Source organism: Terrapene carolina, unplaced genomic scaffold (assembly GCF_002925995.2).
Source record: "Terrapene carolina triunguis isolate 2854851 unplaced genomic scaffold, T_m_triunguis-2.0 Scaffold85, whole genome shotgun sequence".
NCBI lineage: Eukaryota > Metazoa > Chordata > Testudines > Emydidae > Terrapene > Terrapene triunguis.
The window spans coordinates 60,834,179-60,856,797 of NW_020664436.1; positions in this window are offsets into that span (position 1 = coordinate 60,834,179).

Genomic DNA, 22,619 nt, shown 5'->3' on the forward strand with positions numbered 1-22,619 from the left:
TCTTGGCACCGGAGCACCAGGGTACCCAGTACGTAAACCGCAAGGGGTACTTTTCAATGGTGCTGCAAGCACTGGTGGATCACAAGGGACGTTTCACCGACATCAACGTGGGGTGGCCGGGAAGGGTTCATGATGCACGCGTCTTCAGGAACACTAATCTGTTTAAACGGCTGCAGCAAGGGACTTACTTCCCGGACCAGAAAATAACCGTTGGGGATGTTGAAATGCCTATAGTTATCCTTGGGGACCCAGCCTACCCCTTAATGCCATGGCTCATGAAGCCATACATAGGCAGCCTGGACAGGAGTCAGGAGCTGTTTAACTACAGGCTGAGCAAGTGCAGAATGGTGGTAGAATGTGCATTTGGCCGTTTAAAAGCACGCTGGAGATCGCTACTAACTCGCTCTGACCTCAGCCAAAGAAATCTCCCCATTGTTATTTCTGCTTGCTGTGTGCTCCACAATCTCTGTGAAAGTAAGGGGGAGACCTTTATGGCAGGGTGGGAGGCTGAGGCAAATCGCCTGGCTGCTGATTACGCGCAGCCAGACACCAGGGCGATTAGAAGAACACACCAGGAAGCGCTGTGCATCAGAGAAGCTCTGAAAACCAGTTTCATGACTGGCCAGGCTACAGTGGGAAATTTCTGTTTGTTTCTCCCTTCATGAAAACCAGCCCCCTTCATTCTCATTCATTCTCTGTAAGCAACCCACCCTCCCCGCAGCTTTCTTTCAAAGGTAATAAAGTCACTATCGTTTAAAAATCATGTATTCTTTATTAAGTGATTATAAACATAGGGAGAGAACCAAGAAGGTAATCTGGGTGAGGTTTGGGAGGAGGATAAGAGGGAAGTCTAAGGCCACTGATCAAATTCAATATAATGACAGCCTTTTGGTTGGGCTGTCCCCTGGGGTGGAGTGAGAGGGTGCACGGAGCCTCCTCCCCCGCGTTCTTACACGTCTGGGTGAGGAGGATATGGAACATGGTGAGGGGGGAGGTAGGTTATACAGCGGCTGCAGCGGCACTCTGTCATCCTGCTGCCGTTCTTGAAGCTCCACCAGATGCCGGAGCACGTCCGTTTGCTCACGCAGCAGCCCCAGCGTTGCAGCCTGCCACCTCTCATCTCGAGCATCCCTCAAGACCTCACGTTCACTGGCATCTTTCCTAAATTTAGATACAGTGTCCTTCCACTCATTCAAATGAGCTCTTTCATTGTGGGTGGATTTCATTATTTCTTTGAACATGTCGTCTCACGTCATCTTTCTACGACGCCTTATCTGAGATAGCCTTCTGGACGCAGGAGGGAGGCTTGAAACATTTGCAGCTGCTAGAGGGAGGGTTGAAAAAAAGTAGAGAAGTTTTTAAAATGATACATTTTACAGAACAATGCTTGTACTCTTTCATGGTGAACACTATTCACATTACATAGCACATGTGATTTCAGTACAAGGTCGCATTTTCCATCTTAATATTGAGTGCCTGTGGCTTTGGTGTTAGAGATCACAGACGCAGGTCCGGGCAACAGAATTCAGCTTGCAGGCAGCCATGGTAAGCCATTGTCTTTCGGCTTCTGCGCCCTCCTTTCCAACATACCAATCAAAGCCTGTTGACTGCTGAGGTTTTCCTGTTAACCTTCAGCAGCAGAAAACAAACTAACCCCCCCGCCCCGCCCTCCCGCCATGAATTCCCTGGAATGATCAATGTACCCCTCCCCGACCGCGTGGCTGGTAACAGGGAAAATCCCTGCAGAAACCAAACTAACCCCCCCGCCCCCCCCCTCCCGCCATGAATTCCCTGGAATGATCGCTTTACCCTTCCCCCCACAGCTGGTATCAGGGAAGATCCCTGCTAGCCAAACGCGAAAAGCTCTGGGCCAATTTCCCCCCCCCCGCCCCTGTGCTTGGCTAACTGCAGGGAAGGATTTCTTATCAGCCACAGGCAAACAGCCCAGTAGGAACGGCCACCTCTGTCCCCTTAATTAAGTTCCCGTATTTCAAGCAGGTTACCATGAGCGATATCACTCTCCTGAGGATTACACAGCGAGATAAAGAACGGATGTTGCTTGAATGCCAGCAAACACCGGGACCATACGCTGCCAGGCTTTGTCAGGCAATGATACCAGATTACTTGCTGCAAGCATGGCGTGGACAAGTGTCCTACCATGGAGGACGGAATAAAGCGGCACTGCCCAGAAACCTTGTGGCAAGGCTTTTGGAGTACCTCCAGGAGAGCTTCATGGAGATGTCCCTGGAGGATTTCCGCTCCATCCCCAGACACGTTAACAGACTTTTCCAGTAGCTGTACTGGCTGCGAATGCATCCCAAGTCCTCAGGGTAAAATAATCATTAAAAAACCTTGCTTTTAAACCATGTTTTATATTTTAAAAGGTAAACTCACCTGAGGTCCCTTCCATGGGGTCATGGTCTTGGCTACTGGCTTGGGACGGTACTTCAGTCAGGCTGAGAAAAAGCTCCTGGCTGTTGGGGAGAATGGAGTGCTGAGTGCTCTCTGCAAGATCCTCCTCCTCCTCCTCCTCTTCCCCATCCTCAGAATCCTCAGGTGTAGAGACTATCCCAGACCCGGTTTGCACGATCACAGGTGGGGTAGTGGTGGCGGCCCCCCCTAGAATTGCATTCAGCTCTGCGTAGAAGCGGCATGTCCGCGGCTCTGACCCGGAGCGACCGTTTGCCTCCTTTGTTTTTTGATAGGCTTGTCTGAGCTCCTTCACTTTCACGCGGCACTGATCTGAGTCCCTATTGTGGCCTCTCTCCATCATGCCCTTGGAGATTTTTTCAAAAGTTTTGGCATTTCGTCTCTTTGAACGAAGTTCTGCTAGCACTGAATCCTCACCCCATACAGCGATCAGATCCAGTACCTCCCGTGTGGTCCATGCTGGTGCTCTTTTTCGATTATCAGCCTGCATGGTTACCTGTGCTGATGAGCTGAGGTATCTGTGGTCACCTGTGCTCTCCACGCTGAGCAAACAGGAAATGAAATTCAAATTTTCCTGGGTCTTTTCCTGTCTACCTGGGCAGTGCATCCGAGGTCAGATTGCTGTCCAGAGCGGTCAGTGGTGCACTGTGGGATAGCTCCCGGAGGCCAATACCATCGATTTGTGGCCACACTAACCCTAATTCGAATTAACAAAATCGATTTTGACGCTACTCCGTTCGTCGAGGTGGAGTACAGAAATCGATTTAAAGCGCCCTTTAATTCGAACTAAATGGCTCTGTTGTGTGGACGGGTGAAGGGTTAATTCGAATGAACGCTGCTAAATCCGAATTAATCCCGTAGTGTAGACCAGGCCCCAATTTTCATTTATATGGCTATATTGTTTTTAAATTTCCTTTGCTAGGTCCAGCTCTGCTTGGCTTTTGGCAGAGCTTTACCTTTATCCTTTACTTTAGTTTATACCTTTACCTTCATTTTATCCTGGCACTTCCTGACCTCCAAGAGTTAGCTTCCCTTACTGATCCATCCCTTCTTCCATTCCATTCTCTTAATAACCTGTTTGAGATGCATGTTAATCCAGTTTGGTTTGCACCCCTTCCCAAAAGGTTTTTTTTTGCCTTGCTTGGGATGCAGATTCCAAACAGTCCTTGCAACTTTGACTTAAAATGATTCCAAGCCTCCTCCACATTCAGATCCTTGAGCTCTTCAGTCCAGTATTCAGCCATATTAAAACATACTGTTTGCTTAGGCCCAATTTATCAAGCGATCCAGATTGCTCTGAATCAGTGACCTGTCCTTTTCATACTTATCACTCCCACAATTTTTCGGTCATCTGAAAACTTTGTCAGTGATGATTTTATGTTTCCTTCCAGGTCATTGATAAAAATGTTAAATAATGTAGGGATGAGAACTGATCCCTGCAGGACCTCACTTGATGACAATTTCCCATTTACAATTCCCTTTTGAGACCTGTTACCAGTTTTTAATCCATTTAATGTGTGTCATGTTAATTGTATATTGTTCTAGGTTTTTTTTTTTTTAATTGAAATGTGATGCAGTACCAGTATATTATGTCAACACTATTACCTTTATCAACCAAACTTGTAATCACATCCAAAGAGAGATATCAAGGTAGTTTGATAGAAGCAATTTTCCATAAACCCATGTTGATTTGCATTAACTACATTACCCACCATTAGTTCTTTATTAAGCAAATCCCTTGTCAGCTGAATCGTTACCGTGCCTGGGATCAATCTCCTGGGCGAGTTCATGTCACAGTCTTGTAACAGACCCTGGGAAAGCTGTCTCCTGCACAGACAAGCTTTACTGTTATGATAGAAAGATGATAAACCCAGATCTCTCCACTTGGATGGGAGGGTTTACTGATCTCCTTGGAATGAATCCCTAATGAATCCATTATATGTGCAGCTCAGAAAACCCATCCTGTCCCCAATTCCCATGGATATCATTGTTTCAATAGGAGTTACAAAAGCTGAAAGAACTGTCCTCATCCCATCTCACACTTCAGTCACACACACACACACTTTTTACTTGCATAGTTGACATACCACCCCTACCTCATTGGAACTACCCAGCTAACAAATGCACAGTTGTTAATACTGCAACTACTTAGAGCATGTGAGTGCAGTAAATTAATAGCCAATGGTGTAGAATTCTCTGTTTTCTCATCAGAGGTTTAGGATAGTGACAGAAAGTTCACTTCCGTATCTTTCCCCGTTCACTGCTACAGAGCAGAAAAGGAGACCAAGTTCAACTCCCAGCAACTTCAACACAACTATGTGCTGAAAGAAAAGGAGACAAAGAAGTTATTACACCACCTAAAGAGCATGTTGATGTTAGGTTTTCCTGGTAAGTGGAATTAGCCCCTCTTTTCTGGTAAGTCCCTAAGTACTTACCAAAAACTGATGATAATGACTAAAAAGGTTCAGCTCTTAAGAATCTACCATCTCAGAAGCTATAGATAGAGAGCTATAGATATATATAAAAATTTGGAAATCAAATACACGCCTTTCCCTGAATGCACCAGAGCAGAATCCCCATCTACCTGTCAGCACTTGGCTGATAACATACTCCAGCTTGCACAGCAGGCAGGTTGTATTTGTTTTAAAAGAACATCCATATCTCTCCCCTCCCCCTCGCCTGCCCCATTCAACTACAACTACACTGCACATCTCTATCATAGATGTTAGCCCATAAAAGGGTACAGTCTGGCCCAACGTGTCTGAAAACACATTACACAGTGAAAAAGGAAAGCCCTGGGAATGTATGAAAACCAATTCAATTCTTAGCTAAACGAGCTCTTTCAGTTGGTCTGGTGACACTGTGGAATTTGGTGAAAATGTCCATTTTTGTTGCAAATACCTGTCGAAAAATTTCAATCCTATCCATCCTGCTTTGACCCAGCATTTCCTGGCTTCTTTATCTGTTTTGTGATCCACACCAAAACCTCCAATGAAATAAATTGCATTTTATTAGTCTGTATTATATTGGCAAATTTTGTTTATGGCTATAGAAGTACCTTGCTCTTGTAGAAATATAGTTTGTAGGGTTTTAGCTACACTAACAGCTGGGGTTCGATTAATAATACAAAAAAACCCTCTCTCAGCCACATAGAAATGTACCCCATAAATAAACCAAGACCACATTATCATTTTCATTATAAGTCTGATTAAATATTGTCTTAAGGGAAGATACACCCCTGGCAGAGATGAAAACAAGACATCAGAAATTCCATTTGAATACAGGTGGCAGAATTGTTTACAGCCACTGGGTCACATTACTGCCAGGTTTTTTAAATTCACACTGAGGGAATATCTCCTTCCAGCTTTGACTGAAGAAAAGAAAATCACACTGGTGGAAATATGTTCTCATAAATGGCTACAGGGTTTGGGGCTATTTAGTCTTTCTACCTACTACCTGAATGCAATGCAAATAGGGAAAGATACACTAGTAATCCCAAAAGATCCAAACTTCTATCTATTCCATCTTTGTCTGAATAAACACACCTGTGTTTTTTTTCTTAAAAGTTTGAACATGGTGGTAGAGAAATAAAATCCACAATGAAACTTTTTACATTTCAATGAAACCCCATTCCTGTATAAGCCATCTCACTACTCATCTCTTTCCCTCCCCATCCAGTTTTCCCACCCCAGTCCTGTACCACAATATCATCTACCACAGAAGAACAAACCCTCTTCTTTGATTCCACTTCTTATCACTGATGTGCTACCAGCATTTTTATAAAAAAAAATTCCCTTTAGCCTTTGGGGGATGTGTGCTCTGCAGAAAAAAAAGGGTGAGAGGGCTGAAGAATCTATGCATTACTGTCTGCATTTAAATACAAACGCTTTTTCATAAAAAAGGAGAGAGGCAACACCACTTGGCAAACCAGCTTATATTAAGTGCACACGATCAAATATACTGAGCATGTGAGTGCAATGACTGTCAACAAGGGACTGAATTAGGATCTCCAGAGCTTAGTGCATGAGCCTAAAGGACTATATCTCCGAGCTAGCACTGTGGCTCTGTGGATTAGGCACAAAGATGTGTGTGTAGCACACATGGAATACTGTGTAACATTAGTAGAGCCATGTTCAGCCAATACAATTTGATGTGAAAACTGTGTATGGAGGTTGGGGGATGGGAGTGAAGTGAAGGTCTTTCCCTCCACTGGGAACTATTTTGTTGAAAAATATCTACTTGGAATTAGCAGATGGAACCAGAGGCAAAAAAAATTGCCCTTCTCAACTATTTTTATGATCCCTCAGGAATATGTCATACCTTGACTGGCTGAGATAGCTGTAGCTGGAGAGGGAGTTAATTCCATAAGAGGCAGGGAAGTCCTCCTTTCAGTTAGAGGACAGAATTTTCACAAGAGCTCCCAAGAGAAAAGCTGTGGAGTGAAGTCATAGATGAGGGTTTCTGGAGGAGAAGATAAAGGCAAGCATCACAGGGGAAGGAGACAAATTGGTAAGGGGCCAGTTGTTAGGAGAAAAATCATGGGAAATGTAGGGCAGCTGGGTGGGAGCCTGTACCTATTTGAAGAGGGAGTGGAGGGGAGAAAGGAATAGCAAAAAGATATCCACATTTTCAGAGGAGAAGGTGGACTTTTACAAATTAATGTAAAAGTTTCAGCATCTATTGTCATTTGACTATTCTTAAAATATAAAGCAGCAGGGGAAAGAGAGCTTTATAAGGCTGATGCACATCGCATGCCTGCCAAACAGCCCTGTGAAATGCTGCTCAGGTGGTGAAACAGGCTGACAAAGCTTGAAGCATGGATTTTACAAATCCATGTCTCTCGCTGTAGGAGTCAGTTTTTGTTCTTCAGAGAATACTTTTGTCTCACACATGAATCTGTAAAACTGCCTGTGCTTATTGTTATTTCTATTGTAGATGTGCCTAAGGACCCCACAAAAGACTCGGGATCCCATTTCACCAAGAACTGTACAGTCCCTGCCTCAGACACATCTAGCAATTAGAGAACATGCAACAGGTGAATGAACACACAAATGGGTAGGGGCGGAGGGGGGGAAGGGAGCAGCTATGTTATTATACATTTCTTAAACTGCTTTTCATAATGTATCCCTGGCATAAATTCAGTTTGTTTCAAGATTACTACAACAAGCACTTCTTTTTCAAGGGTTGACTCAGTGGCATAAGCACTAGGTTTAAATTACTCGCAGCCACTGCTTCATATCCTGACATGGATGAGGTCAACTTTCTGATGCAAATAAATTGAGGACTCTGCAAGTGTAGAGTGTGTGGCTTTTTTGGAGCAGGCCTTAAAATCCAAAGTCCTGTTTTCTCTGCATGGATGATAAAGACCATGAGGCACATTTTGTAATAGCAGACAGTTTGGCCCCTTGCCTTGGCTAACAGTTCTTCTCTACCTTATGTTGTGTGAATTGGCACATGCTAGTTGTCCACTTGGCTGCTGCCTCCATCTTCAGAGGTAGCTTCCCTTCAGTGATGCTGTAAGCATACGCAGCACATGAGATCCTTCCAGGCCAGAGGCACAAATTTTGAAATCGTGCAAAAAAGCCTCTTCTTAGGGTCTTTCCATTTTGAATGAAAAGAGGAAGTACCACAAATCTTGCCCAGTGCTGGCCTTCGGTGTAGTGGTGCCCTAGGCAAAGACTCTGTATTTGGTACCCCGATACCAAGTCATGCACTGGCTTACTGCTTCACAGCTCTCACTAGCTGACATAGTGCCCTGTCTGAGATTTTTCTTCCTTCAGAAAGGTGACCTGCGTTTCTACTAAGTCACATGCAGTGGGCACCTGTTTATTCCCAAACACATCTCAGAATACTTTGCACAATGAAGGACCTGCTGCAACCAGTGCAAAGGATTCTGGAAACAGACAGGACCTAAACTTTGGTTCTCATTGCATACAAGTGTTCAGAAACCAGGGCACCTTTTCAAAAGGTGACCAGGTGAGCCACAGATATACAGCTGGAAAAAACTGTTTTATGTTGAACTGTTAAATGACCACAGATGTTACCACATTAACCTGGTGATCCTTTAGTTATAATATCCTCATGGCATCTGTAATTGGCTATCTATTCTACCTGTCAGACATATTTGGCCTCCCCTGATCTTGGAATAAAGCAAGATTTCCATACTAAGACTGCAGAGATTGGGAAACATGCAAGATTTCCAAGTAAGTTTGTGGACCCCAAGAAAGTATCCAAAGTGTGGGTGGATGGGTGGGTAGAGTGGTAATAGAAATACCAAAATACTTTGCGATAGACTAATTTCATGGTGCATCTAGCTCAGCTAAAGCCAAGAAGCAGTGGAGATCTTACTATAAAATCTATTCTTATGAGGTTTCCAAGATAAACATCATAAATGTAGACCTGGGTCTTTGGAGGTCTGATCATCACTGCTCTGATCCTGCCTTCTTCCTTGTATACCACTGGCCTGAGAGAGTGTTTGCATAACCAATTTCCCCTAAAATATAATTTAACCATTTTAAAATTATATTTTTGCATTTATATAGAATACTTATTGGCTTAAGATGCCTTTTTTGGACTTGTTTAACTTAAAAACTTTAATCTAAAATTTCAGCTGTGAAAACTCTTTTTTAGTTAAAAACGAGACAAATTAAGCAGAATTCAACAAATTAGATGAGTGATATTGTAATTCAGAAATTGCCTTCTTATCTTAAATGTACAGCATACGAAGTATCTATATCATGATAGACTTAGCAAACAATTCTGCCATCTGTTTCACAGGTGTACACCAGACATACATCTTGCAAAAATTGACTATAGAGTTCTACAAATATGGAAACCAATATTCAAAGACAAGGGCCCTTTGCTTCCTTTCTCCTTAATAGCAGAATTTAAGAATATAATGTTAACATAAATTCTTTGAATATAGTCTTTGAAGATAGTGTTAGGACAGCAGTGTTTGGCCAAAGTACATATATGCTGTGTTCTTCACTTTGTTTTCTGAAAGCACTGTAGCAAACAGCAAGTGCAGTAATCTATTCCTGTGATTTTCCAGGTTATGTAAAATATAAATGAGCATATGATGGTGAGGAAGAGAGGGAGTAAATCTCTTGAGAAATTGTTTGGGTGAAAAAAAAAAAAAAAGAGAAAACATTTACAAAATACCTGACCTTTTCATTGAGCATCATCTGGTGAAAGGTTAGGACAGGATAAATACAAACAACAGAACGTGCAGACATTTATGGAGAAAACTTCCACTGTTGTTAGTGTGAATCTCTGCATATACTGTTGAGAAGATATTTTATATATTTGAATGCAAAAATATCAGGAGAGCACGATTTTCTTGAGAGACTAGACAGTGCATATAACTGCTAGAAAAAGAGAGCAAAAACTGTCATAGGCATTGTTTGTTTTGACACAGAGACAGGTTTTATATACAGTACTGTGTGTGTGTGTGTGTATAAAGCAATTCATTAGCTGGCTTGATTGGCTTCAATGGAACTATGACAATTAACACCAACTACGGATCTCCATAGGCCCTAATCACCTTAAATGTTTAATTTTATGTATATAAGTAATTCCACTGACTGCAAAGGGACTACTCATGTGCTCTCTAAGTGTTAGCAGAATTGGGGCCTAAACAAGCACAGATGGTGAAATCTATTTGTTACAACACAATCCACACTGTGATAAGCTTCAAGGAAAGGGTGTCTGCCTGGGTCCAGCTCAGCCACAGTTTTGTGTTTGTTTATGCTAAAACTTTAATCCACAGCTGCTGAACTCCCGAAACTCCAAGAGAGGCCATTTTTCATGCAGATTATGAAGCAGGCAGAAGCCTGTGATTATGGCATTGCTGATAACCTTTGGCCAGCTGCAAATCAAGTATCTTGAGATGTTTTGGGTTAAGTGCTGCCTTCCCCCTTTTGCATTAGGTAAATTGTGATTTTCTTGGTTTCACAACAGTATGTCTATACTCTCACACTGCTGAAAAACATTGATAAGAAGTTCTGAAAACAACACTGGCACTTTTTCTAACTGTGCTTCTGGAGTGAAATTATCGTTCCACTGAAGTCAGTGTGAGTTTGGCCATTGATTTCAATGAGCTCGGATTTCACACCTGAACTTCTCTGTTGAAGACCACGCAATGCCCTGATATTTTTATATCGCAGCAATTCCCGAACAATCATTCACATAATACTAATACCATGACTGGTACTCCAGCATCTTGGTCGCCCTGCTTAATAGCTAACCTTATTGCAGGGCTCTGGTGCACTGCTTGCCTGTAATCTGGGAATTGGTTTATCAGCGATTTGCACCTTAAAAAAATCTAAGCTCGATGCAGTCCAAGCTTCAATTGCACAGAATGGGAAGCAGTTGGCATTGGCTGCGATAAATGAGATCATAGGTCCCAGTCTTGTAAGTACTTAGACCAGTGGAGGGGGGCCTGCAGGCTGCATGAGGTCCGTCAGGGTAATCAGCTGGTGGGCCGCCAGACCATTTGTTTACATTTGCATGGCTGCTCGCAGCTCCCAGTGGCAGCGGTTTGCCGTTCCCAGCCAATGGAAGCTGCGGGAAGCGGCGGCCAGGCCCGCACCATAGGTTGCCAACCGCTGACTTAGACATATGCATTACTTTATGAATGTAAGTAGCCCCATGTAAGACAATGGGGCCATTCACATGCATAAAATTAAGCATGTGCATAAATGTTTCCTGGATCAGGGCCTACTAAACTGGTATAATTGCCAAGAGTAGATGGGAGTCACTATCCTAATATTTAATACATACTCTTTTGTATGCTAGAAACAAGAGAGGGAAAGGATCATCTTTTGGGGTGCTGGCTTTAGGAACACATCTAAAAACCATCAACTGGGAAGAAGCAAGGAAAGTGGGATGCTGCACTGTTGTTGCAGCAGAAATAAAATGGTTACATGTTTGCTGAAAAATCAGCATACATGAACATGCTCAGTTTGAGAGCAGAGCAGTTTAGAAACTGTGCTAAGGCTATGGCACAGTCGCCTGCCTGTTGGAACAAACCACCGTGCTCTGTTTGTGTCCTTCAAATTATGTTTGAAATGCTGACTACAGGAAAACAGTTGTTGGCTGGTGTTCCTATTGGCCCTTGCATGAAAGAAAAAAAGGTTTACTATTAACTTTTGCATTCCTGAAAGAATGAATGTAATGGCTGAGATTTTCAAAGTGGCCTAAGGGATGTAGACACCTTGGGCTAGACTCTCAAAATGACTTAGGTGCCTAAAGCCCAGAATCAGCTCTACTGGGATTCACAAAACCTCTGCTCATCTGCTGCCAAACCCTGTAGGTGCCTAAACTTGCTCAGCACCTAAATGTTTGCAGTAAATTCCCTAGGTGCAAATGTTTTTGCCCATGGGCATGCACACTGCAGTCTTCATAATAGGTGTTAAGGCACCTAACCCCTAGAATGATGCATAAACTGGCAGATGATAGGTGTTCTTCCACCTAACTTGCATAGTGTGTGCCCAACCGGTAAGAATACTCAGAGCTCACCAGCTGGATATAGGCCCCTTAAATAGGAGCCTACACAAAAGGTAGGGGGAGGACCTTCCTCATAACTTTTAGCCCAGTGGTCAGGATACCCAGCTAACCTCAACCGAGGGTTTGCAGCTGAGAATTCTAAGCAGAGGGAAGCACCTCCCTTCAGCTCGGACGTTGGCACTGAATGCTTTGAGGGGCGTAGCTTTGGACATCTTGGCAACTCCCATTGGCTAGCTTTATGTGGGAAGCCACCTAGTCTGCTGGCTTTTGTAGATCCCATTCTGAGGTGCCTATCTCTTCCCAGTCATTGTATAGGGAGTCTAGGCACCAAACTCAGGCTTCATGTATCCCAGTGATTTTCTAGTTGTCTAAAAGTTAGGCATGGTGACGCTCAGCATCACTATGCCCACGTTCCCTTGCAAATCTATCCCTAGTTCCCACTTGGAATGGAGCATCCAAACCTTCTGAGATCCTTTGAAAATCTTAGCTATACCATATACACAATTGATAGTTATCCTCAGTCTTCATTTTACACAAGATGCATCCTCTCTCTTCAGCTACACACCGTCCTTTACAGTATGTTATTGTAAAAGGCCTCAAGACTGAAACCTTTTCTGATAATTATTTTCAGTATATGCTGGAAGAGAGTTAAGTTTTCTGTTCTGTTTAAAATGATACTAGATGAAAAGGCTGATGGCTGTAGTCTCACCATCAAAAACACTTGCCCTAAACAGGAACACTGGGAATGAAATCGCAGTTACCAGCAGGTGTTGCGAAGAACATAGCACTAAAATGAAAGCACCTGATAGACTTAGCGTTCCTAAGTCTCACCGACTTTCAATGGAACTTAGGAGAACTAAGTGCTTAAGTCACCTTGACAATGGAATTTAGGCACATTGGAAAATTGTACCCCTAACTTCTGCACCAATGGACATAACACATACCACAGAGGGAAATATTAAATGGAATTTAAAACATAAAGGGAAGGGAGGGACATTGGAAAATGAGAATAAATACTTTGTATTAGTCAGGAAATTTGTACACAGATGCCAGGCAAAGTTGCCCAATAGGTGAGCTCCAAAGGCCTGTCCCTCCAGCCCATTTCAAATTCATCACCAACTCTATCTTTTGACAGGAATATTTCACAAAATCTTCATTAAAAGATTGAAAGTCAAACACCACTGTATCAGGCCTAGTCTGCCCTTGCTAGGTGAGCTAGCATCAGTAATAAAGAAAGTTAAAAATGTGTGTCAAAGGAACAAGAAAAGACTTCTCCCCCAAAAGTGCATTGAGTTAATTGATGACGTATATACTGAACATCTGATACATCTGGGATGGGTGTATGTGCATCCAGTATCCAGTTTCCTTGAAACCCTCTTTTAGATAATTTAATGAACAAAATATAGTTATAGCTGCCTTCCTACAAACAGAGGGATGACTCATAACAAGAAATACAGAGAAATTGGTAAGTCGTGTTCTATTTCCAACCCAGCTAAAGACAAGAAATACTGCAGGTCTCACTATCTCACCATGAGATTTTCATCACAAAAGTAAAGATAAATATCCTAAAAGAACATCTCAGTGTTTGGAGGGTGAACTATTATTGTATCCTTGTTTCCTTGTACTCCCCCATTCGTCTGTCAGTGCCCCTCTGTCTCTTGTCTTCTACATAAATGTTAAGCTCTTTGGGCTGGGACAATCTTTTTTTGGTCTATGCTTGTGAGACCCCTAGCGCAATGAGGCCCTGATCTACTGCATTACAAATAGTAAATAATAATATCATTCACCACCCTCAGGCTTCCCCGTTCCCTCTGCTTTTCCTCTATGGCTAATTGTTCCCCAAACTCTCACTGACCATGTTTAAATAGATGCAAAATTATGAGCAGGTTATTGGGCTAAGATATACAATAGCAAAGGGAAGTAACTCAAACATGAGCTTATATTTCAAAAGAAATTTGGCCACTGCCTAGTGCACAATATGGTCTGACTGATTTCAATTAAAATTAAATTAATTAAAAGCCACCCAAGATAGAACGGCATAGAAACTGCCTACAGTGGATGCATTTATCTACCTAATTTCATTGTACTTTTGTGATCTATTTTAGTCATTCCAGGCGAGATGCTTGTGCCTCTGCAAAAGTTACATTTTTTAAAATATATTAGTTGTTATTTTGGAAGAGAGGGATGACCAGAAACAAGTCAGGATAAACCTCTTACCGGAGACTAGGAAGGAAAACAGAATATTTTTAAATAACATTCCTCTGCATTATTTCCCTCCTCATTGTCTTAAAATAACTGTCTGGGAATGTAAAATTGGGACATTTATTTCTGAAGTGGGAGTCCTTCAAATATTCTTAAGTCTGAGAAACAGCAAAAACAATTTCTCCCTTTACCATCAGTTTCCCATTGTTCAGTACCTCCATCGGGTAATTGGGTGTCCCTTGGAAGATAAGCTAGAGGGGGCTTGTGTGAGCCATTGGTTGGCACAAATGGCCTTTAGGTGCTATGAAGAACCATCTTTGTTTTCTCTTTAAAAATATTTTATCAAGTAATTTTCTAGCCTTTTCCCTGAAAAGAAAACCTTGGAAGCATAAAGCCATTGCTACGGATGAAAAGAAGAATCTGCTGGGCTCCATTTCTTCAACAAGAGGCTGGGGTGAGGGATTGGTCAAAAGACATTTTTATGTAAAATAAATCAATGAAGTTTAGGTTGTATCTGAAAGAATCATTTCGCGGGCCCACCTACAAATTATTTCAGAGGCCTGCACAAAATTGTTAAGGTTTGCTTGTTCACCTTTTCAGCTCTGTCTGAGGCAGGATGGAGCTGATACTGAGCTCTGAGGCAGCTGCCACACTGTAGGTGTGCCTGCTATTGCTGTGGCCAAGGCAAATGCTGCACGGGAAATTCCCCTCCTTCATCCCCATAACAGGACCTAGCAGGGAGGAACACACTATGCAGTGTCTGCATCCATCCCATATCCACTCCAGCAGTGAATAAGGAGGAGAAACGGGGAGGAAAGGAATCTGGATTAAGCTACTGCTGGTACCACTGAGAGGAGAATACTGCAGCTCAGCTCTCCCCCAACCAATGCTACCCAGACTAAAGAGGCTGTTAGGGGCTTATTCCTTCATCCTCTCACTTCCCTGGTCCTTCTCGCATGAACAGAGAGCAACAATACCCGAAGTCCAAAGGCGCAAACAATTTGATGTTTATTGGGATGAACTTCCAGCAAGCATGATTCCAGTTTCCTTCCTTAGTGTCTCCCTTCCCAGCTCTGACACCACAGAGCCATCCCTGTTCCCATTCCCTGTTTCCATTTCCCCCCTTAGCAAAACATGATTCCAATTTCCCCACCCCCATTCCCTGTTCCCATTCCCCCCTTACTTCCTGATTGACTGCAGACTATATAATAAAACTTGAGTTTTGCTTAGCTATACCTTAACCAATCATTTTACTGAAATTTAACTAACCAATCCTAACATACTGTAACATGGTTAGTTAACCAATTATATTCCATCACCTTAATTAGTTTACACCCAGCAAAATTAATTATACAGCAGACAGAAACAATTACAGAACCAGACAGAGACCATGCAAATAAACATACAAAACAATACAGAAGTGGATTTCACATCCCAGCGATTGATAAGTGAGTTCTTGCCAGACAGGATGCTATCACACTAAGTTTCCTTTTACATCTTCTAGGCTCTTTCCTTTCTCTGGAGGTGATAGGAATATCAGGACAGGATTGTATTCCTAACAGCCCAATAGCACCTTATTTCCATGTGACTAGTTTGGAATGTGAGGATGTGACCGTTCACTTCTCAGCTTATAGCTGGCCTCTGCTGCTTAGCCAAAGGCCTTACTTAGCCTAAGAACAGGGCCTCAGACTGTCACAGTACGAGAAGGCCCTTACACAGACAGACACTGATTTTGATTCTTTCTTTTATACCTCTATAACTAGCTAAGTAATAAGAATACACCTACATTCTTAAAGTATAGGCCTTTACAGACAGGCCTGAATATCTATATCGTAACAGAGGCAATAGTGGGAGGAAGTCTGGTAGCCAGTCCTCTCACACCAACCAGGGGCTACTACCAGCAGTCAGAGGAATCCTGCGCACCTCCTGAAGAAGACCTATTCCCATTTTGCTCCCAATAGCTCACACCTGCAGGATAATTTCCTGAAAGCAGAGGCTAGCAGAAGCCACAGGACAAAGCTACCAGCCACCACTGCTCCTAGCAGAGGCTGGAGAATTACTATCCTGCCACCATTGCTGCTTCTGTGAGGAACAGCTGCCAGGAAGTGGAGACACCTAGAAAAGTCCTCAGAAACTTCTGGGAAGGGGGAAACATGATGGATCAAGAAGGTGGGCATGGAAGGAACAACAGATTGAGACTGGGGAGAGAAAAAATATTAAATTGGTAAGAGGGAAATTGAGGGGAGGGCAGGGGGAATATTTTACCCATGGGCTGTCATATATGTCAGCGACTAAGGTGAACAATATTTGAGGAAGTCCTTGCTAATATTTTATTGTTATTTTATTTTGTTATTATTTGTATTAGAAAACTGCCAAGGACATAACACCATTACATGACTTGGGCTGGCACTTATATTATGGCAACGGGTGTTATAGAAAACAGAGGATATTTGATTGCCACCTGGTTACCACAGAGAAGTGTTCCTCAGTGGAAATTTTTATGCTTGAGAGACTCTCAAACATTTCGGTCAAATCTATTTCCAATTCATTCTTCGTAATCATTCCCGACACACTTTTGGATTAGCAACAATGTGTTTACACTTGAAAACAACTATTTATTCCGTCCCAGCCCATCTCTTCTTCTTATTTAATCTTGCAATGAAGTCACAACAATCCTAAACATCACATTTGTTCTTATTAGAACAGACTGATGTCATAAATACATTATGGACCTGACAGCTGGATCAAACAGAAGAAGCTGTGCAGTAATGGAATCTGCATTTTGCCACACAGTAATTTTACTGAAATAATAGCAAGAGAAAACCAAAAATGATGGACAAACATTTATTGTATATTACATTCATAAGTCTTTTCTCCACTACTCTGCCAGCTCCCCATTGGTTTGTAATGTGTTGTTGTCATATTGCCAGCCAAGGATACATGCTGAGAAATCATAACTTTTTTTAACAAGAATGACTGTAGGCATTTATATTGTAGGACTCAATTTTCCAAGCTAGAAGGAACTGACTATTTTTCCTCTAAGGTACTAGAATGAGGTACTACCCAAGATGAGGTAAGTGTGGCCCCAGAGTAATTAATTTCACTTTAAATCCAAGCATAGCTATTACAGCATTTGTTACCACAAATGACCAAATGTGTGACAGTGATCTGGTTTAAGTAAGTACTATCTGCTATTAAATGAAGAAATCTCATAGTCTCCAATAAATACACTGTAGAAGTCTAACAATTAGATATTGTATCCGCTTATAAAAATGTGTGCAGCCAGCAAGTGACCCCTCTGCTAATTAGGACTTTTTGTCTCTCTTTCTGAAACAGTTGGGAATGTCAAACAGCTTGTTATTAACCACTGCACACTTCTAGTCATCAGAGGACTGTATATGTTATTTTCTTCCCAGGAGATTTAGCTCCCCACTGTTACTGGGATGGTCCTTACACCCCCTTTGCTGAGATGACAATCTCGTCTACCTTCCCCTGCATCTGTCAAAGAAGATTATTAGGTTCATTGAAGCCAGATAAAGCTTCATCTCTGGTAGCAAGATAACCCTCAGCAAAGCAGTCTGGGTTGAAGGTGAGTATGTAGGATGAGACACCTTATTAGAACACTTATAAAGATAAAGGCTGCTAAATATCGTGTCTGTCAACTTAGTCATGAGACTTTAGGATGAACCAATAAATCAAGTATCTCATATTTTAATACTTGTTGTAGTCTCATTCTACACACAGTGTGACCAAGACCCTTGTAGTCCAATGACACAGGTGAGCCAAAAGGAAGCCACCCTCTGGCTAAGCCAGCAGTTCTGTTCCCAGCTGGTCTCAGCTGTAAGCTATTCTTTCCATATTGATAAGGATGGTTATATGTCATAGCTAACAGTGGGGGGAAGGGGGAATGGCTTTAGCATAGCAAAATATGCAAGACAAAAAAAGCAAGAAGTCCCTAGATCCCAATATTTTGAGACAAATGTCCTGTAGTTTGAGTCAAAATATTTTGATAGCATTCAAAAATCCTAGTCACTCTCCCTCATAGCAATACCTTGGAAATAGAGAGAGGTACATTTGGAAAAAAATCAGTCTTGCTCAGTAGCCAGCTAGCAAAGACCAGGATTTCTTTTAAATAAACCCTACAAATAATAACTTTGATCATGAAAATCATGCTCATGACAAACACAAAGCCTTACATATCCTATACAAACAGGTAACTTCACAAGTGACTGAGAGGGTGTGGTAGACAAACTGAATGTCTGATTAGCTGAACAATTTTAGAAACATGAGCACACACACAACTGTTCTTTAAATCAAACAATCTATCAATTCACACCACAACCTGACCTGAAATACACTGCAGCAATGGGCTGGGAATGGAGTGAAGCCTGAGGGACCCTTTGACAGAAGAATTATCCCAGTCTTAAAATTAATTATCCTGCTATCTTGTGGATGTTGGTCATCTTCCTTTCCTCATTCCACACTGAACAGAGGTGTTATTTTTATTATTATTTTCAGGCTTTCTTGTTTCTTTCCCCTTAGCTCGTCCTTCCCTTATGTGATGGGCGAAAGTATATTGACAAGCTAATTTCACTCCCATCGAAAAGTCACATAGTGACAAAACAGTAGTGTGTTGCACTTAGTCTGTGAGCTCTCATTTTCACTGGAAATAACAGCTTGCTGCTGCATTGCATGAACAAAATTAATTCCTGTATATCAGACCCAGGGGGAAGGAGGAGACCAGGCATACTTGTAATTCTGTGTTGGTCTAAAAAAAATTCAGCAAAGTAAGTCTCTTTTTCCAGAAAGTGTGGAAAGAAAAGGAAAAATTGGGGCTTCCTCTGGCATCCCTGGAATATTTTATGGGGAAGCAAAATTTATGCCTAGACAAAATAACAAAGAATCTTGGTTTTCAAGACTGAAGATGTCAGGGGTGGCAGAACTGGGGAGAGAGGTAGGGGAGACTAGCACTTCTGCAATGGAAATAGTGTGAGGGCTCTGTTCCCATATAAATTGAAGCACTGTTGGGGACGGGGGTGTGTGGACGGAGGCAAGAACAGGAGCCAGAGGGACTCAAGCAGCCCCCATGGGGCTTGGGATTGGGCCAGGGAACAGGACCCGGAAGGGCTGGAATGGGCCTAGCAGCAGCTAGGAACCCCCGGGACCATCCTTTCCAACCTGGAGCAGGCTGCCCCTCAACCCCCCACCACACCCCTCCTGAGTCTCAGTACCTCCCTTCATTCCCTCTCCCACTCTCTGTGTCACCTTTTTCATTACATACTTAACTGATCACACATTTCATTCCAGCTGTAAGCATCATTAAGTACACAGAGTAATATTATACTTTGCCACAAGGGAGAACCATCCGTTGGGCTCCCTGGAGGATATGTGCTGCAAAGGCCACATTCTTTCTGAAGTGCCATAAAATGAATGTTCAAGGAGACAGAGTCAGGAGATAAATGCTTCTTACATCCATTATAATATTTTGTGGAAGCTGTGTTTAATTAAAATATAATTACTTCATTACAGACATCAGCAATGCTTAGAGCTGTTAGTGAGGCTCTCATAATCAGGATTTTTTTTTAAAGAAAACTACATGCAGGTTGGAGGTGGATTAAGCTCTCTAAATAGAGGGCAGCAATTGTTGTTTGATTTGGATGTGCACACAGGTACACACACTGTTGGAACACAAAGCAAGCAAGCAAACACAGGAAAAGCTGCAGGCCTTGGATAGGCCTTCCTTTTCTTCTGCTCCTACCCCTCTACCCATTCAATGGCCTTAGCAGCATGTGTGTAAGGGCTTTGCTACATTTGGGCCTGTGAGCCTACAAGGTGATCCTGTGCCCCGGCGTGCGCTCTCAGAACACTGCAGGACAGATTGCACAACTCAGGGGAAATAGGACAGAGTACGAAATAACTGTACTGGGCCAGGGCAGCAATGGCCATAGAAGCAGGCTGGAGAAGCTAGATTTTTAATAAAGCCAGTAGTCAAGGGATGAGCTAACGATGGGAAGGGAATAGCAGCTATGTGGGGGAGGGGGAAGCAGGCAGGGGGATTCAAGCTGCAATGTTGGGAAAGAAGTATTCTATAAAACGGAGTTACCCTAGAACAAGAGGAAGGGAAAGGATTCTAGTTTAGATTTCACTTTTTAATCAAAATGAGTGACAAAGAATCTCTGGAAATTAAGATGATCGATTCTGATAACCACCCTGATGGTCAAATGCTGTCTGCAACTCTTAAAACTGCAACATTGGCTTGAAATTTCTCAGGAACAGACTCTTGTGTGGCATTTCAGCATAGCTGCCTCCAGTCAAAAGCAAGATGTGTGAGGAGCACAAAATGATTTGGTAAACCTTTTCAAATTTTAAAAAAGGTTGAGTTCAGGTCAGTTCTTATTTAATCTAACCCAGTTTACCACCTCTACTGTAGGTTCAGGAGCAATTTATATAGACAAAGACCACTGTTCCAAATGGCTTAGAAGTTTCATAATTATGAGTTCATCAATAATGACAATGTCAAGGCTAATATCTGATTACCTACTGTTTCTATAAAGAAAAAGAGAATGTGCTTTGTCTTCATGTTCCACCTACAGACAGCTACACTAAACCTTCTGGAATCAATTAAGTTTAAGAGGCTTTTATGTCGGAGTTTGCCCACTTTATTAGCAGCGATGGATACAATGGTTCTGATAAAATAAAAACAATTTGAATCTTTCACCAAAGCTGAAACCTGGATAATTTTTTGAGGTGTGGAAAGTAAACAAACTTAGCTCTTCCCTAAAAAAAGAACAGGAGTACTTGTGGCACCTTAGAGACTAACAAATTTATTAGAGCATAAGCTTTCGTGGGCTACAACCCACTTCTTCGGATGCATATAGAGTGAAACATATATTGAGGAGATATATATACACACATACAGAGAGCATGAACAGGTGGGAGTTGTCTTACCAACTCTGAGAGGCCAATTAAGTAAGAGAAAAAAAAACTTTTGAAGTGATAATCAAGATAACTCAGTACAGACAGTTTGATAAGAAGCAAGTGTGAAAATACTTACAAGGGGAGATAGATTCAATGTTTGTAATGGCTCAGCCATTCCCAATCTTTATTTAATCCTGAGTTGATTGTGTCTAGTTTGCATATCAATTCCAGCTCAGCAGTCTCTCGATGGAGTCTGTTTTTGAAGTTTTTCTGTTTTAAGATAGCCACCCGCAGGTCTGTCATAGAATGGCCAGACAGGTTAAAGTGTTCTCCCACTGGTTTTTGAGTATTATGATTCCTGATGTCAGATTTGTGTCCATTAATTCTTTTGCGTAGAGACTGTCCGGTTTGGCCAATGTACATGGCAGAGGGGCATTGCTGGCACATGATGGCATATATCACATTGGTAGATGTGCAGGTGAACGAGCCCCTGATGGTATGGCTGATGTGATTAGGCCCTATGATGATGTCACTTGAATAGATATGTGGACAGAGTTGGCATCGGGCTTTGTTACAAGGATAGGTTCCTGGGTCAGTGTTTTTGTTCAGTGATGTGTGGTTGCTGGTGAGTATTTGCTTTAGGTTGGGGGGTTGTCTGTAAGCGAGGACAGGTCTGTCTCCCAAGATCTGTGAGAGTAAAGGATCATCTTTCAGGATAGGTTGTAGATCTCTGATGATGCGCTGTAGAGGTTTTAGTTGGGGGCTGAAGGTGACAGCTAGTGGTGTTCTGTTATTTTCTTTGTTGGGCCTGTCTTGTAGGAGGTGACTTCTGGGTACTCGTCTGGCTCTGTCAATCTGTTTTTTCACTTCAGCAGGTGGGTATTGTAGTTTTAAGAATGCTTGATAGAGATCTTGTAGGTGCTTGTCTCTATTTCCCACTGTGCACTTCTACTTCCTGGTTGGCTCCAGAAGCATCAAAATACTACAAGTAAAACTATTCTTGTAGCACTTCCTTACCAGCTAAACCTAAGAGGCATTGAAAATCTCAAGAGGTCTTGGTCTTGTGAGATTTTTCAGTCAGATTTCTTGATCAAAGAGATTGGGATATGTTCAAATGAACATTTGGACATTTTGAGGTTTGTTTATCAATGATTAAAAAGAACAAGCCTCATCACTAGAGCACAGAATTCAACATTACTGGATTGGAACAATGGTTTAAATGTGATAGGTTCCCTTTAGCAGCTTCCTATGCCCAAAGCTTCAGAAAAAGGCAAAAATATTCAAACAGAGACATTCAAATTGTTCCAATTATACAAGGCAGTATAAGAGGGGGGAGAAACCTTTCAGCTGATGCCCTGAAGATTGGATCAACCTCTCTTAGCATGTACATCTTCAAGTACGATTATAGGTCATAAATATATTATGTACCAGAATGGCTCATTCTACTTTATAGCAGTATTAAAAGAAAAGGTCTATACATATTAAATAATCCACTTCATTCTTGCAGTAGCACATCATAAAAGCAAACTATGCTGTGTGTCTGTCTATTCCAGGCTCAGTTT